Below are 15,949 nucleotides of genomic sequence, written 5' to 3'. Positions count from 1 at the left end.
TACTGTAATTGCCAAAGCAACCACTAAAATTTAAGTCCAAGCTATATAGTTAAGATAATCGACAGAACAGTCAATTATTGCAGCAAAATATTGACTTAATAAGAAAATAAAGCAATTGAGAAGCTGAGAGGAACAACAAAGACACAAAACAAGTTGAAAACAAATACCGAAATGGTGGATGTAAATTCAAAAATATAAATTAACTAAAAGGGCAGATATTTTTAGATTGGATTATAAAACCAAGACTTAACTATATGATGTTTGCAAAATACACACCATAGATTCAGAAGCACAAGTGATTTGAAAGTAAAAAGGATGGCAAATATATACGTGTAGCCAAGAACATCCATAGAAGAGCTGGAATGGCTATATTAATATAAGATAAAATAGATTTTAATATAAGAAATATTACTATAGACAAAGAGCAACATTTCATACAGACAAAAGGATAAAAGGTATAAATGTTTATGCACTTAACAACTGAGCCCAAAATATTTGAAGCAAAAACTGACAGAACTGAAAGTAGAAATAGAAAATTCATCAATAATACCCAGTAAGTTTAATTCCCCACTCTAGTTTGTAAAATGGCTAGACACAAATTAGCAAGGATATAGAGGACTAGAACAACATTACTAACCAAAGTGATAAGTTGTAAAAATGGATATGTTGAAACAATTCACCCAAGACCGTAGGATACAATTTTTAAAATTGTGAATGAAGTGAACCTGAATGGACTACATGCTGGACCACAAAACAAGTCTGGATCAATTTTAAAAGATTAAAATTGTATAAAATATGTTTTACCAACCAAAATTAAAATTTAAAAGATCTCCTACAAAAGGAGATATAAAGTACTATTTGTTATTCTACTTTGACTACCCCCCCCACCCCAAACCTGTATTTGGGATTTCCCTAAAAAATTATAAGCCAATTTTCTGAAATTGGCTCTTTTTCCTTTAAAAAGTATTGTATGGAGAAGCTAAAAAGGCAGGTTGGATAGAAAAGAGAAGCAATTTTTTTGTATAGTAATGTGGAAAGAAAAGCTCAGTGGCATACTTTTGAAATCTGAGGCTCCAAAGAATTTTGTATGGATGCTACTTACCTAAACTTTTGCACCCAGAATTGTTCCTCATGTGCCCTTTGCCTCTTTGCAAGTGTCTAAATTCTGCTGGGAACATTAACATATACAATAAGTTTTTTTTATTGGAAAGACTGTAGATTACGGAGACAAGTTTGTCTCTAATTAGCGGTAGATGTCTCCTTGACTTTGTATGGAAAGTTAGGTACCCAAACTATTTTTCTAAAAATCTAATATATATCAAAAACTACTTCCAAGGTTTTTGTTTAATTATTATTTAATGTAAATGACTATACTGAAATTGAAAATTTGGAAGCTGTTAGACGTTCAGTATTTGCAAATATTAAAAAATAAAATATGTACATGTAAGGAAAAATTGAGTTCTTGCTTATCCCTGTAGCCATAGTGATCACACTTAAACTCTGAAAACTAATCAGTGGAGTTTTTCTGTAGTTACTGGGGGATGACACTATGCTATAGACCCAAATCGGTACACCAAGGTGGACCAGGCTGTTAGCAATTTAGAGCAAACATGACTCAGGGCTGTGACTTTGACGCCTGGATTGTGATCTGCAGCATGGCTGGTCACACGGCAGGTATGTAACCAGCTCCTTTTAAGAAATTTGAACCCAAGACTAAAGGGGCACCCTTGGGCAAGGACAGCTCACCCAAGTCCCTGATGTTTGATGATGGAGAAAAATATGCATCTGTGGAGGAAGAACGAGAAAATCTGTGTTTGAGTACTTCAGTGTGTGCCTATATATCTTTTTCTGGATGTTCCTATACTGTATCTTTTTTAAAAATAAGTATTAGCCATGTGCATAACTTTGTTTTGAGTCTCCTAAATCCTTAGGAGCTAGTGTGGCCATGGGACCACTGAGACAGCACATTTCATAATTTTATGAATTGTTTATTATAATTAAAGTATACAGTAAAACTATATATAAACTACATACAATCATTCATAATTATTTTTTTTTCTTTCAACACCATTCAAATACTCATATGACGTACTTAGAGTAGACAAATTCACAGTTGCAGAAAGTAGGATGGTGGTTGCCAGGGGTTGAGGAAAGGGGACCATAGGGACTTGTTGTATAATGGATACAGAATTCCAGTTTTGCAAGATGAAAAAATTTCTAGCATGTACACTGGCAATGATTGCACAACAGTGTGAATGTACTTAATGCCACTGAACTGTATGCTGAAAATGGTTACAGTGGTAAATTTCATGTTATTTACACTTTATCACAATGTAAAACAAAATTTATAATTTAAAACTAACAATATTTTAATATCATAATGCTTAAAATTGGTTGGAGTCACTTAATAGATATCTTTTCTTCCCTGTGTTTAATCACTTTTACCTTAATTGCAAACACTGCCTAGCTAAGATCCTATACATTAACTAATGTGTTTGAACAAGTCAAAAGTTTCCAAGATATAATTCACCCCTTCTCATTCCTACCCTGTCTCTCCTATTTCAGGCCTACATCTTCTTCCTGAGAATACTTTCTAACTGCCCATTACATCAAGACCAGAGGGGTCTGCTTAAAGTTCACGCCCCCTTCTTGTTTAAATATCTCCTTTGACTCCTCAAAGCCAATTATGATAATTTCCAATCCCCATAGTCTAATCTTCAACTACCTTTATTATCTGGCCTCGAGTCACTATCTTTTCCCTTCTGCAAAATATTACATACCCAGTTCTGAGTTTCTCTCTTACCCAAGCACACCGTTCTCTCTGACACCTCCAAGACTTCCTCTGAATCTGTAGAGAATTACTTTTCCCCCCTACTTAATGATGTGAGTGAAGGTAATATTTGACAGAGAACATTTAATGTTCAAGATCTGCTTCAATTGTCACCTCCTCTGTGAAGTCCTCCCCACACTAGATTCCTCCAGAATTAGCACAGATTTGCACACTATCTTCCCAAATCTCCTGGTCTCTTCCTCCTTTACAGTACTGTAAGAGCTGCATAATTATTCTCAGTTTACTTCTTGCTCCTTAAAAAAGGAGGATTATACATTTCCACCGGGTTGATGTCAGTGTTGGCCATATTATTTGGTCTGGACAGTGAAATCTAAGTGGAATTGATGCATCCCTTACAAGCACAAAATTTGAAGTCAAAAATATTTCACAGAGAGGCTGTTCCTTCAGCTCAAGTTGCATAGTGAAAATGGCACAAAGGAAAACCACAGCCCGACTATGATGACAACTTCAGTTGTTATAAACCACTATAATTGGGGGGCCATATGTTATGACCCAGATTATCCTTACTGATACACATCCTACCAGTGTTCTGTTTTATTAACAGCTGGCTTTTCACACTAAACCATGAGGTTCAGAGTATCAGAAATTGCTCTTTATTTTTGTGATTTCAATACCTAGCACTTTGTTCAGTGCCTAGCACTTTGTTCATAGATATTAAATACATTTTAAGTATGAATAGATGAATAGATGAAAGAAGAGATAAAGCTTTAGAGCGAATTCAGGCGTTACTGTTCTGCTCAATTATAGAGTTATTTTTCACTACGTCAGAAATGTTGCTTATTCAGTATTCATATATATGTGTTTTCATCAACTGGTTTGTTGGGTTAATGATTTGGTCATTCCTTGAAGAGACAGTGATTTAACCTAATAGAGATCAAAGCTACTGATGTTGCCTGAATTTAGATTAGGTAAGAGTCGCACCCTTTTAGTGTGTGTTTCACCATTTTGTTTATGGAGTGTGAAATATATAGCCTTGTGCTGTTTCTGCACCCTTCAGCCATGCATAGCCAACAATATACTGTACGCCCCATTTCTGCTAACCTTGGTAAATTAGCAGAGGTATTTGGGTAATCAGGCAGTTGAGTGTTTGTGTAGTTTATCACTTTTTATGAAAAGGAAAATGTGTTAAGGAGGATTAAACAGAAGAATAACTATCAGTGGCTTACATTTAGAATATTGCTATAATAAAAAGAAAAAATAAAAGTAATGTCAATTACTTTATTAAAAATATTGAATTTCTTTATGAAGGTGATATGACAAAAGTAAAATTGTACAGTTTATTTTTTTTGCCACTGAGAGAGAAGAGAAGTATTTATTTTTTTCTTTTGTTGTTTATGTTTGAGAACACTAGTCGACCTTTAATTCCATGTGACTAGCCCCCTGTATTTTTTTAGCTAAGATTGCAGTCCTTAGAGAACAATGTTGACAGCTTTGAGCAGACAAAGAATCATTATAATCAGTGCTGAAGATATGAAATCACGATGAGAAAGAATTCATGTTCACAGTGGCAAGGACCACACACTGTGATAGTTTGCATTAGAAACTCAGCAGGTGTGGTATGCAAAACTGAATCACAGTCGAGGATTTGAAGACCTTATGATATGAAAAGGTCATTTTTGTTCAAGTGCCTGTCTACTGTGTTAACATGAAAATAAAATATTTCTGTCAAACCCAGCAGAAAATAGCAAATTGTGTATACATGAACTCAAAGTTTTCATAGCGTTTGTGCACAATTCCATCAAGTATTTACCTTAATGTTAACATCATTTGAGTGCTAGATACAAAAGAAGTTGATTAAAAGCATTATAGATAACATTACATATGTTCAGGAAAGAAAAGAGTAGATTGTAAAAGGTAGATCTTAAACTATGTAAGAAAACAAAATTACTCAAATGTTTTTCAGTTGTTAAGGGGGTGGACTGAGCTGTAGAGATGGAGGTGAGACAGAGAATAAAAGAGAGGGTAAAACCATTATGTTCAAGTGATGACAATTCTCTGTAACCTTTAGGGTGTACTGGATGTAATGGCATCGTTGAAATTCTATTCTTCATTCATGGCATGAGGAAGGAGGGTTAGATTAGTTGTTCCTTTAAAAAATCATCAAGAAGGTGAATTTTCATTCTTAGAATCTCCTCATTTATCTCTGTTTTGAATCTGTTCAACATCTTAGTAACATTTCTCTTCCCTGCCTTTTACTCATTCGTTCTTCATCAATGATTTATAAAACACCTGTTAAACTCAGGCACTAGAGGCTCCTGGAGGTAGAGAACTTGATCTCTCGTTTTGAGGAATTGGCAGACTAAATAAAGGGATGCCCATATCAACGTAAACACAGCGATGTCATTAAAGGCACAGGAGCCACAAAGAAGAAATCACCTAACTCTGCAGGAGCCAGCGAGGATTCACAGAGGTGCTGGCATATGAGTGGAGGTTTTTTTTTTTTTTTTCCTCTGGGGATTTGCTCCCCAGGTAAAGAAATGGTTCATTTACAGCAGAGAGAGCATCATATAAAACACATAAAGAAAGCAGTAGCAGTTTATGGAAACTGGCTTTCAGATTCCTTGGGAAACAGCAATATGGAAACAAGAGTAGATAGAATCCAGATGACCATATTCTGAGAATTTGGGTTTTGTTCTGTTGCAATGAAGAGCCATTATAGGGTATTAAGCAGGAAGGCAATAGTGACAGGTTTATCATTTTTAAGAATTTGAAAGAGTTTTCAGAAGGAACTAAAAATTGCAGGTAAAAAGGATACCATAACCCTCATACTCTCATTTTCTCCACTGTTAACATTTTCAGTCTTGAAAGTACATCAAAAATATTCCTTTCAAAGCTGAATTGCCTAACAACAGCTTAAAAGTATTATTGTGCTTTCAGTGATATATCCTGCATAATACAATCCCAGCCAAGATAAAACTAATAGTAGAGTTTCTAGAGCAGGTAGGTAGCTAGACATGAGCAGAGAAAGGGGTACATGGGCCAAATGGCAGGAAACCATACATCTTGTGAAAAACTGGGGTCTTTGGATAGACCAAGAGAAATAGGAACTTCCAGACTGATAAGAAATCACACATTCTAGTTTGATAGGTGTCCTGGAGGCAAAGAAAGCTAAGACAAGACAGGAATCTCCACCATCAGAATGTAATCTTTCGCTTATGATACCCCATCCAAATGTAACCTTTTGCTCATTATGATGTCATCTAACTTCCCTGATCAGACTAAATAAGGATAAAAAAATCCCTTCTTCCCCACCCCAGGAAGACAGAGCTGGGATGAAGATAAGGAAAAACGACCCCAAACCCCTCTCTGCCAATGAATATCCTGCCCATTTATTTTTGCACCCATATAACAAGCTTGCCGAAGAAACTCAGGGCAGCCACCCACTGGATTTTCCCACTCTCTTCCTTGAGAGCATATCATCTACCCCTTAATAAATCCTTACTTTGCTTTCTTTACTTCTGTGTCTCATTTCTGAATTCTTTCTGTGGTGAGAACCGTCTCAGTGACAACACTAGTAACAGTTTTTTAGGAAAGTTGTTAATTTTCAGGTAACTAATGTCTTAAAAACACCAGCAGTGGGTATCTTGGATTATCTATAAGATGTTTAACACTTCAGTCTTGGTAGGAAGATGAAGATGCAAAGGGGGATGATGGCCTTGGATTATTCCCGGGCCTTTCTAATTCTCTAGCCCACTGTCCCTACAAAGCTACATGTCATCCTGTAGTGTTGGACACTCAGGGATCGTTTGCCATCTTTCCTCTGTGACCTGCTGTTTGGATCAGTCTTTAAATTCCAAGCTTTATTAACCATTATTATTATTAGGTGGATTTCAAAGTCCATTTAAAAAGGTTTCACTGGCCAAATGACGTCTATTGAAGTTTGTAAGATTATTCTAGTGCTGCTCCTTGTATATTGTATGATATAGTGATTTACCTTTTACCCATTAGCAGGTCTAGGTTCTCACTGTGGCTGCATCTCTGGAATTTACAAAACCACTTAGATATCAAACACTGCACTCTTCTCAATCCTGTCTATTGCACATCAGAAGACTAAATATGTCTCCTGGGCCAATGCTGTATGTCCCTACTTAAGAATTTGGTGTTTATTACTTTTTCCAGATTAAAAAAAATCTAATAAAAAATCTGAAGATTTTCACAACTTGGTGGGGGGATATTTAAAAACAGAAGAAATACTAACACTTCTAATAGTAATAATACAATTATTAAGATTTGAGTCTAATCATATTTAAGAAATTGAAAGAAATTATCATTGGAAGTCACATATTCACTATTCATGCTTCCTTCTGGTTTTCAGGTTGACACAGTTTCTTAATCTATTCCCAAACATTCACTTAAGAGTGTTAATATTTCATATTTGTTAAAGCGAAGAACGATATTCATTTCAATCTTCTGTATTTAGTTCTGTTAATGAAAGTTAATTCAGTTTTACTTGAGAAATTAGTATTTTACCATATATAAAACTGAGTTTGAAGTTCTTATAAAGTGCATTTTCTCATATTCAAACAGATTTTTAAAAACACAATTAATCTATGATTTCATTAGAAAATTCTACAATCAGTATATCTGAACTGGAAAGATGGCAGAAAAAGTGACATTGTATTGCTGTCTGCTTTTATTAATGTATGTGAATTCTATACTATTTTTTTTTTCATTTCTTTATTCAACATCCCTTTGACACTTTTTCAGGAGTTAAATACTATGCTGGGTACCACTTGAGAAGGGTTCACCCTAGTGAAAGAGACAGAAGGACACAAATGACTGTAATAAAATCTTACAGGTGAGTACTAGGGTATTGTGGGAACACAATTAGTTCTTTCTTCCATACAAATTACTAAGACTTGAAAATAACTAGAAAATAAATTATTACATTTGTGTTAATACCAGGAAAGGAGAAACACAATACATTAATAAACAATTTTAAAAGAGGATCAATTAAATAGCCAATATGTAGCACTTTATAATCTGCAACAAAATTTTGTATATAACATCTCTCTTTTGTTCCTAATTTTTGATACTCCTAAGTGTCAAGTACTCTAAGACCTAACAGCCACTGGTCTAGGTGTTAATACATGTTCTCCAATTTTATTTCTAATTCAGGTATCTGAGTTAGCCATTACTATCTCCATGCTACTGATGACCAAGTGGAAGTTTCGATAAATGGAACAACTTGTGAAAAGTCACTTAACTAATGATATCAAAATAGTGACACAAATCCCAAATCATCTGACTCCAAAGCTTATTCTTTACCCACTGGTTGTAAAGTTAGACATTAAATTTCTTTTATTTACAAATGAGGAAACAGATTTAGAGTAACTAATTTGTCCAAAATAAATTAGAAGGTAAATAAGAACCCAGGTTTTCTGACTAAGCATTTATTTATTTTTTATTTTATTTTGTATTGAAATATAGTTGATTTACAACGTTAGTTTCAGGTGTACAGCAAAGCGATTCAGTTATATACATACATATATATTATTTCAGATTTTTTTCCATTATAGCTTATTACAACAAATTGAATATAGTTCCCTGTGCTATACAGTAGGTCCTTGTTGTTTATCTATTCTATACATAGTAATGTGTATCTGTTAATTAGGAGTTTGGAATTAACTGACAGTATTTGAATACTTTTCATTTCAACTCATTGGTTCTACTGATTTGTCTGTGCTATATGTTAGCCTTTTAAGAAAATTAATGAGGTGAATAAAAATTCACATATAATTTTACTTAGTTTAAGTGCAAAATAATAAAATTTCTTAGCCTTTAGTATTTTTATCACATTAGGACAATTTGAAAATTTCCACTTTAGTTCGAAACAATAAATGAACAAAACTAAAAATAACTACCCTTACTCACAAAAATGAATAATTAATAATCTAGTTTTGGACCGACTTGAGGAAGATGGCGGAGTAGAAGGACGCTCGCAGGTCACCCTCTCCCACAAATACACCAAGACCCACATCTACAGGCCCACTCGGCCAACCAGAGCACCTGTGGAACTCCGACAGAACATCGCCCTCTTCAAAAGATAAAGACGCCAAAAATCTGGTAGGAGAAAAGGAAAAAAGAAAGAACAAAAGGCAAAGCAGCGAGGGACGGGTCCCGCGGGGAGGGAGCGGCAAAGGAGGACTGGCGCTCGCTCGCTGGGTCTCCCCTCTCCAACTGAGAGGCCAGAGGGACAGGAGGGGGAGCCTCCGAGGCTCGGATCTGTGCAGAGCAGCCCTTGACTAACAGAACTAAGTTAAACGGGCACAGAGCGTCCCCCCGACACCCAGCCTGAGACGCGGCCGGCAGCGGCGGGCAGGGCCAGGCTGCCCAAGCCGGGCGGAGGAAGGGGGCGGCTGCACGGAGGCAGCCCCGGGGGAACGCAAGGGGCTGAGCGCCGTGGCTATGGGTGCACAGGGCAGAACAACCTGGGCCCTTCCATAAAACAGCGAGGTTGATGTGCTCTCGGGGGAAGGGTGCACACCCCCATCTCTGAAAACCCGCGGAAAGTTTTCGGGGGAAGAGAGGCGGGGCTCAGGCGCAGCCGCCATATCCTCCGCGCTGAGCACCCAGGCGGGGGCGGGGGCGAAACCGCACCGAGGGGCTTGGCAGCCTCAAAGGCCAGACTGAGACTGGCCTGCAGCCCGGGGCAGATAGGATCCTTCCATCCTGGTCCCTCAGAGAACTTGCTCCACAAAGACAAACAAGGAGCTGGGTTTTGGCTCGGAGCAGGGACAAGGCTGTATCTCGGTCTTCCCTGAGCCCACCTGCGGAGCGCCGACCAGGGCGGAGCGCGCAGCTGCACAGAGCAGCGGAGCTACCGGCGGCGGCGCAGGTAGAGCGAGAGCGGCCCTCCGCCTTTCGGGCAGGAACACAGCCCCTGATCGAGGTGCTGGGAGGGGGCAAGACCCGCCTTCCTACCCGGCCAGTCTGCAACATCTGACTGCGGCATCCGGAGGGGCAGCGACCCGCCCGCCCACAACAGAGGAGAGCTGCACCTGACCCAGTGTTAGGAGGAGGCTCAATCTGCTTGCCGACAGGTGCTGGGAGCAGCGCAGAAGAGGGCGCCAACGGAGGGCCTCTGAAAACAGCAAGCTGAGCTTCCAAAACAGGACGAAGACAGAAAGACTTCACATTAAAAGCACACAGACTCCAGGAGAACACCGACAACCCACCCCACCCCCTTTTTTTTTTAAATCTGTTTTTACCTGTTCTATTTTCTATTACTCTCTTAATTTTTACTTCTTAATTCATTTCTATTTCTCTTGGGTTTTGATGTCCTGTTATTGATTAGACACAGGTTTCAAATACATATATTCATCTCCCCCCCGCTTTTATCTGTAAAGGTTTTAAAAAGATGTCTCAACCCGATTAATACTCTGCTTCAACTCGCTCTTCTATTATTCATTATACACTGTTTTCAAACCCTCTTTCTCCCTTCTTTTAAAATTCTTTCTCTCTATTTTTTTTTCTTTTTTTCCTAAGTTTTATTCCGGGTATTAGATAGATAAAATCCTTAAGGACCAAAATAAACAACTGATACTCCATAAACCACAGTGCCAGAGAGGTATGAGCAAGATGGAGAAGCAGAAAAATCTTTCCCAATTAAAAGAACAAGAGAAATCCCCTGAAAGAAAGATCAACAAAATAGACATCGATAGCCTACTAGATCAAGATTTCAAAAAAGGAGTGATCGAATTGCTGAAGGAATTAAAAGAGATAGTGTTTAGAGATATAAAATATGTCAAAAATAAAATTGAAGCTATAAAGAAGAGCCAAGTAGAATGGGTAAACTCATTGACACAGATGAGGAATGATCTAATAGCTGTGCAAAGCCGACTAGATAATGCAGAGGAACGAATTAGTGATCTAGAAGACAGGGCAATAGAAAGCATCCATTCAGAAGAACTGCAAGATAAGCAAATGAAAAATAATGAAAATAGCATAAGGGACCTATGGGATAACATAAAGCGTCCCAATCTTCGCATAATAGGGGTCCCAGAAGGAGAAGAAAGATCAAAGGGGGTTGAAAAGGTTTTTGAAGAAATCATGACTGAAAACTTCCCAAACTTAAAGAAGGAATCAGATATCCAAGTACAGGAAGCTCAGAGGGTCCCAAACAGGAAGAACCCAAATAGACCCACACCAAGACATATCATAATCAAGATGGCCAGAGTCAAGGATAAAGAAAGGATTCTAAAGGCAGCAAAAGAAAAGCAAAGAGTAAGTTACAAGGAAACCCCTATAAGGCTCTCAGCTGACTTCTCTACACAAACACTACAGGCCAGAAGGGAGTGGCAAGATATATTCAAAGCCCTGAATGAAAAAAAGATGCAGCCTAGGATCCTTTATCCAGCAATGCTATCCTTTAGGATAGAAGGAGAAATAAAGGGTTTCACAGACAAAAAAAAAGCTGCAGGAGTTTAGCAACACTAAACCCATGCTAAAAGAAATATTGAAAGGGCTATTCTAAATAGAAAAGCAGCAGGATGCTACAGAAATGAGAAACACACAACTGGAAAGGTGATAACTCATGAATTACAAATAAAGTAAACATGAAATTATAAAAGAAGACATACAAATCACTGAGAGTGGGAGAGGGAGGCAGGGAAATATAGAATATTTTTTTTTCTTTTTTAAATTTTTTTAGCAGTAGGATGGGTTTGAGGTCATGCTACTATCAGTTTAATAAAAACAGTTATAGTAATGGGTTGATAGATTCACAAAAAAGGGTAACCACAAGCCAAAAATTTACAAAGGAGTCACAAAAATTAAATAAAATCCATGATAATACAAAGGAAAATTACCAAATCACAAAAGGAAGAAGAAAGAAACAAAGAGGATATATCAATTCAACTGCAAAGATAAGTTCAAAATGGCAATAAGCACACATCTATCATTAATTACTGTAAATGTTAATGGACTAAATGCTCCAGTCAAAAGACACAGAGTGGCAGACTGGATAATAAAGCAAGAACCTTCAATATGCTGCATACAAGAGACCCACTTTAGGGAGAAGGACACATACTAGATTGAGAGTGAAAGGATGGAAAAGGATATTCCATGCAAATGGAAAAGCCAAAAAAGCAGGTGTTGCAGTACTGATTTCAAACAAAATAGACTTTAAAACAAAGGCCATAAAGAAAGATAAAGAAGGCCATTTTATAATGATTAAAGGAGTGATACAAGATGAGGATATTACACTCGTTAATATATATGCACCCAATATAGGAGCACCTAAGTACATACAAGAATTACTAACAGAGATAAAGGGGGATATTGATGGGAATACAGTCATAGTTGGAGATTTTAACACTGCATTAACATCACTAGACAGATCTTCCAGACAGAAAATAAACAAGGCAACAGAGGAATTAAATACTACAATAGAAAAACTAGATTTGGTGGATATTTTCAGAGCATTACACCCCCAAAAAATAGGATATACATTCTTTTCAAGTGCACATGGAACATTTTCTAGGATTGATCATGTACTTGGGTGCAAAAGAAACCTCAACAATTTTAAGAAGATAGAAATTATCTCAAGCATCTTTACTGACCACAATGCCATGAAACTGGAAATCAACAACAGAGAAACAAAGGAGAAAAAAAGGAAAGCATGGAGATTAAACAATATGTTATTGAAAAAACAATGGATCAATGAGGAAATCAAAGCTGAAATTAAAAAATACCTTGAGACAAATGATAATGAAAGCACAACCACTCAAAACCCATGGGACACAGCAAAGGCAGTGCTAAGAGGGAAGTTTATAGCGATACAGGCCTTCCTCAAAAAAGAAGAACAATCTCAAATAAACAATTTAACCCACCACCTGAATGAATTAGAAAAAGAAGAACAAAAAGCCCCAAAAAGCAGCAGAAGGAAGGAAATAATAAAGATTAGAGAGGAATTAAATACAATAGAGATTAACAAGACCATAGAAAAAAATCAACCAAACCAAAAGCTGGTTTTTTTGAAAAAGTAAATAAAATGGACAAACCTCTGGCCAAACTCACAAAGAAGAAAAAAGAGAGAGCACAAATTAGCAAAATAAGAAAGGAAAATGGAGAAATTACAACAAACAAAATAGAAATACAGAATATCATACGAGAATATTATGAAAAACTATATGGAACCAAACTGGATAACCTAGAGGAGATGGACAAGTTTCTGGAAACATACTGTCCACCAAGACTGAATCAAGAAGAATCTGAACACTTGAACAATCCGATCACTAGAAAGGAAATAGAAATAGCAATTAAAAACCTCCCTACAAATAAAAGTCCAGGACCGGATGGCTTCACCGGGGAATTCTACCAAACATACAAAGAAGAACTCATACCAGTCCTTCTCAAACTCTTCCAGACTGATTGAAAAGGAGGGAATACTCCCAAACTCATTCTATGAAGCCACCATCACCCTGATACCAAAACCAGGCAAAGACACTACAAAAAAAGAGAATTATAGGCCAATATCACTGATGAACATAGACGCCAAAATCCTCACCAAAATTTTAGCAAATAGAATCCAACAACACATAAAAAAGATTATACATCATGACCAAGTGGGGTTCATCCCAGGGACACAAGGCTGGTTCAACATACGCAAATCAATCAGTGTAATACATCACATCAACAAGAGAAAGGACAAAAACCACATGATCATCTCAATTGATGCAGAAAAAGCATTTGATAAAATTCAACACCCATTTATGATAAAAACTCTCGCCAAAGTGGGTATAGAGGGAACATATCTCAACATAATAAAAGCTATATATGACAAACCTACAGCCAGCATAGTACTCAACGGTGAAAAACTCAAAAGCTTCCCACTAAAATCTGGGACAAGACAAGGATGCCCTACTATCACCACTCCTATTCAACATAGTCCTGGAAGTCCTAGCCACAGCAGTCAGGCAAGAGAAAGAAATAAAGGGATCCAAATTGGAAAAGAAGAGGTAAAAGTGTCATTATATGCTGATGACATGTTACTATATATAGAAAACCCTAAAAGGTCCACACAAAAGCTACTAGAGCTGATTGAAGAATTCAGCAAGGTAGCAGGTTACAAAATTAACGTTCAAAAATCAGTTGCATTTCTTTACACTAACGATAAATCAACAGAAGAAGAAAGTAAAGAAACAATCCCCTTTAAAATAGCACCCAAAGTAATAAAATATCTGGGAATAAATCTAACCAAGGAGGTGAAAGAATTATACACAGAAAACTATAAACCATTGATGAAGGAAATTAAAGAAGACTTTAAAAAATGGAAAGATATTCCATGCTCTTGGATTGGAAGAATCAATATTGTTAAAATGGTCACACTGCCCAAGGCAATCTACAGATTTAATGCAATCCCTATCCAATTACCCAGGACATATTTCACAGAACTGGAACAAATCATAATGAAATTTACATGGAACCATCAAAGACCTAGAATTGCCAAAGCATTACTGAAGAGAAAGAAAGAGGCTGGAGGAATAACTCTCCCAGACTTCAGACAATACTATAGAGCTACAGTCATCAAGACAGCATAGGTATTGGTACCAAAACAGACATATAGACCAATGGAACAGAATAGAGAGCCCAGAAATGAACCCACAAACTTTTGGTCAACTCGTCTTCGACAAAGGAGGCAAGAATATACAATGGAATAAAGACAGTCTCTTCAGCAAATGGTGTTGGGAAAACTGGACAGCAGCATGTAAAACAATGAAGCTACAACACTCCCTTACACCATATACAAAAATCAACTCAAAATGGATTCAAGACTTAAACATAAGACAAGATACAATAAACCTCCTAGAGGAAAACATAGGCAAAACATTATCTGACATACATCTCAAAAATTTTCTCCTAGTAGAAATAAAAGCAAGAATAAACAAATGGGACCTAATGAAACTTACAAGCTTCTGCACAGCAAAGGAAACCAGAAGTAAAACAAGAAGAAAACCGATGGAATGGGAGAAGATTTTTGCAAGTGAAACCGACAAAGGCTTGATCTCCAGAATATGTAAGCAGCTCATATGACTCAATAAGAAAAAAATAAACAACCCAATCCAAAAATGGGCAGAAGACCTAAACAAGCAATTCTCCAAGGAAGACATACAAATGATCAAAAAGCACATGAAAAAATGCTCAATATCACTAATTATCAGCAGAAATAAATCAAAACTACAATGAGGTATCACCTCACACCAGTCAGAATGGCCGTCATTCAAAAATCCACAAATGACAAATGCTGGAGAGGCTGTGGAGAAAGGGGAACCCTCCTACACTGCTGGTGGAAATGCAGTTTGGTGCAGCCACTATGGAAAACAGTGTGGAGATTCCTCAAAAGACTAGGAATAGACTTACCATATGACCCAGGAATCCCACTCCTGGGCTTGTATCCAGAAGGAAATCTACTTCAGGATGACACCTGCACCCCAATGTTCATAGCAGCACTATTTACAATAGCCAAAACATGGAAACAGCCTAAATGTCCATCAACAGGTGACTGGATAAAGAAGAAGTGGTATATTTATACAATGGAATTCTACTCAGCCATGAAAACCGACAACATAATGCCATTTGCAGCAACATGGATGCTCCTGGAGAATGTCATTCTAAGTGAAGTAAGCCAGAAAGAGAAAGAAAAATACCATATGAGATCGCTCATATGTGGAATCTAAAAAACAAAAACAAAAACAAACAAACAAACAAAAACAAAGCATAAATAAAGGACAGAAATAGACTCACAGACAGAGAATACAGACTTGTGGTTACTGGGGCGTGGAGGGTGGGAAGGGATAGCCTGGGATTTCAAAATTGTAGAATAGATAAACAAGATTACACTGTATAGCACAGGGAAATATACACAAAATGTTATAACTCACAGAGAAAAAATTGTGACAATGAGTGTGTATATGTCCATGAATGACTGAAAAATTGTGCTGAACACTGGAATTTGACACATTGCAAAATGATTATAAATCAATAAAAAATGTTAAAAAAAATCTAGTTTTTATTCATACCACTTCTCGCCTTGATACCAGGCTATCAATGAAACCGTGTTTCAATAACAGATACATTTTCAACCCCAGATTATTG

Source organism: Camelus ferus, chromosome 14 (genome assembly GCF_009834535.1).
Source record: "Camelus ferus isolate YT-003-E chromosome 14, BCGSAC_Cfer_1.0, whole genome shotgun sequence".
In the NCBI taxonomy this organism is placed as follows: Eukaryota; Metazoa; Chordata; class Mammalia; order Artiodactyla; family Camelidae; genus Camelus; species Camelus ferus.
Note: the sequence above shows the minus strand (reverse complement) of the source record.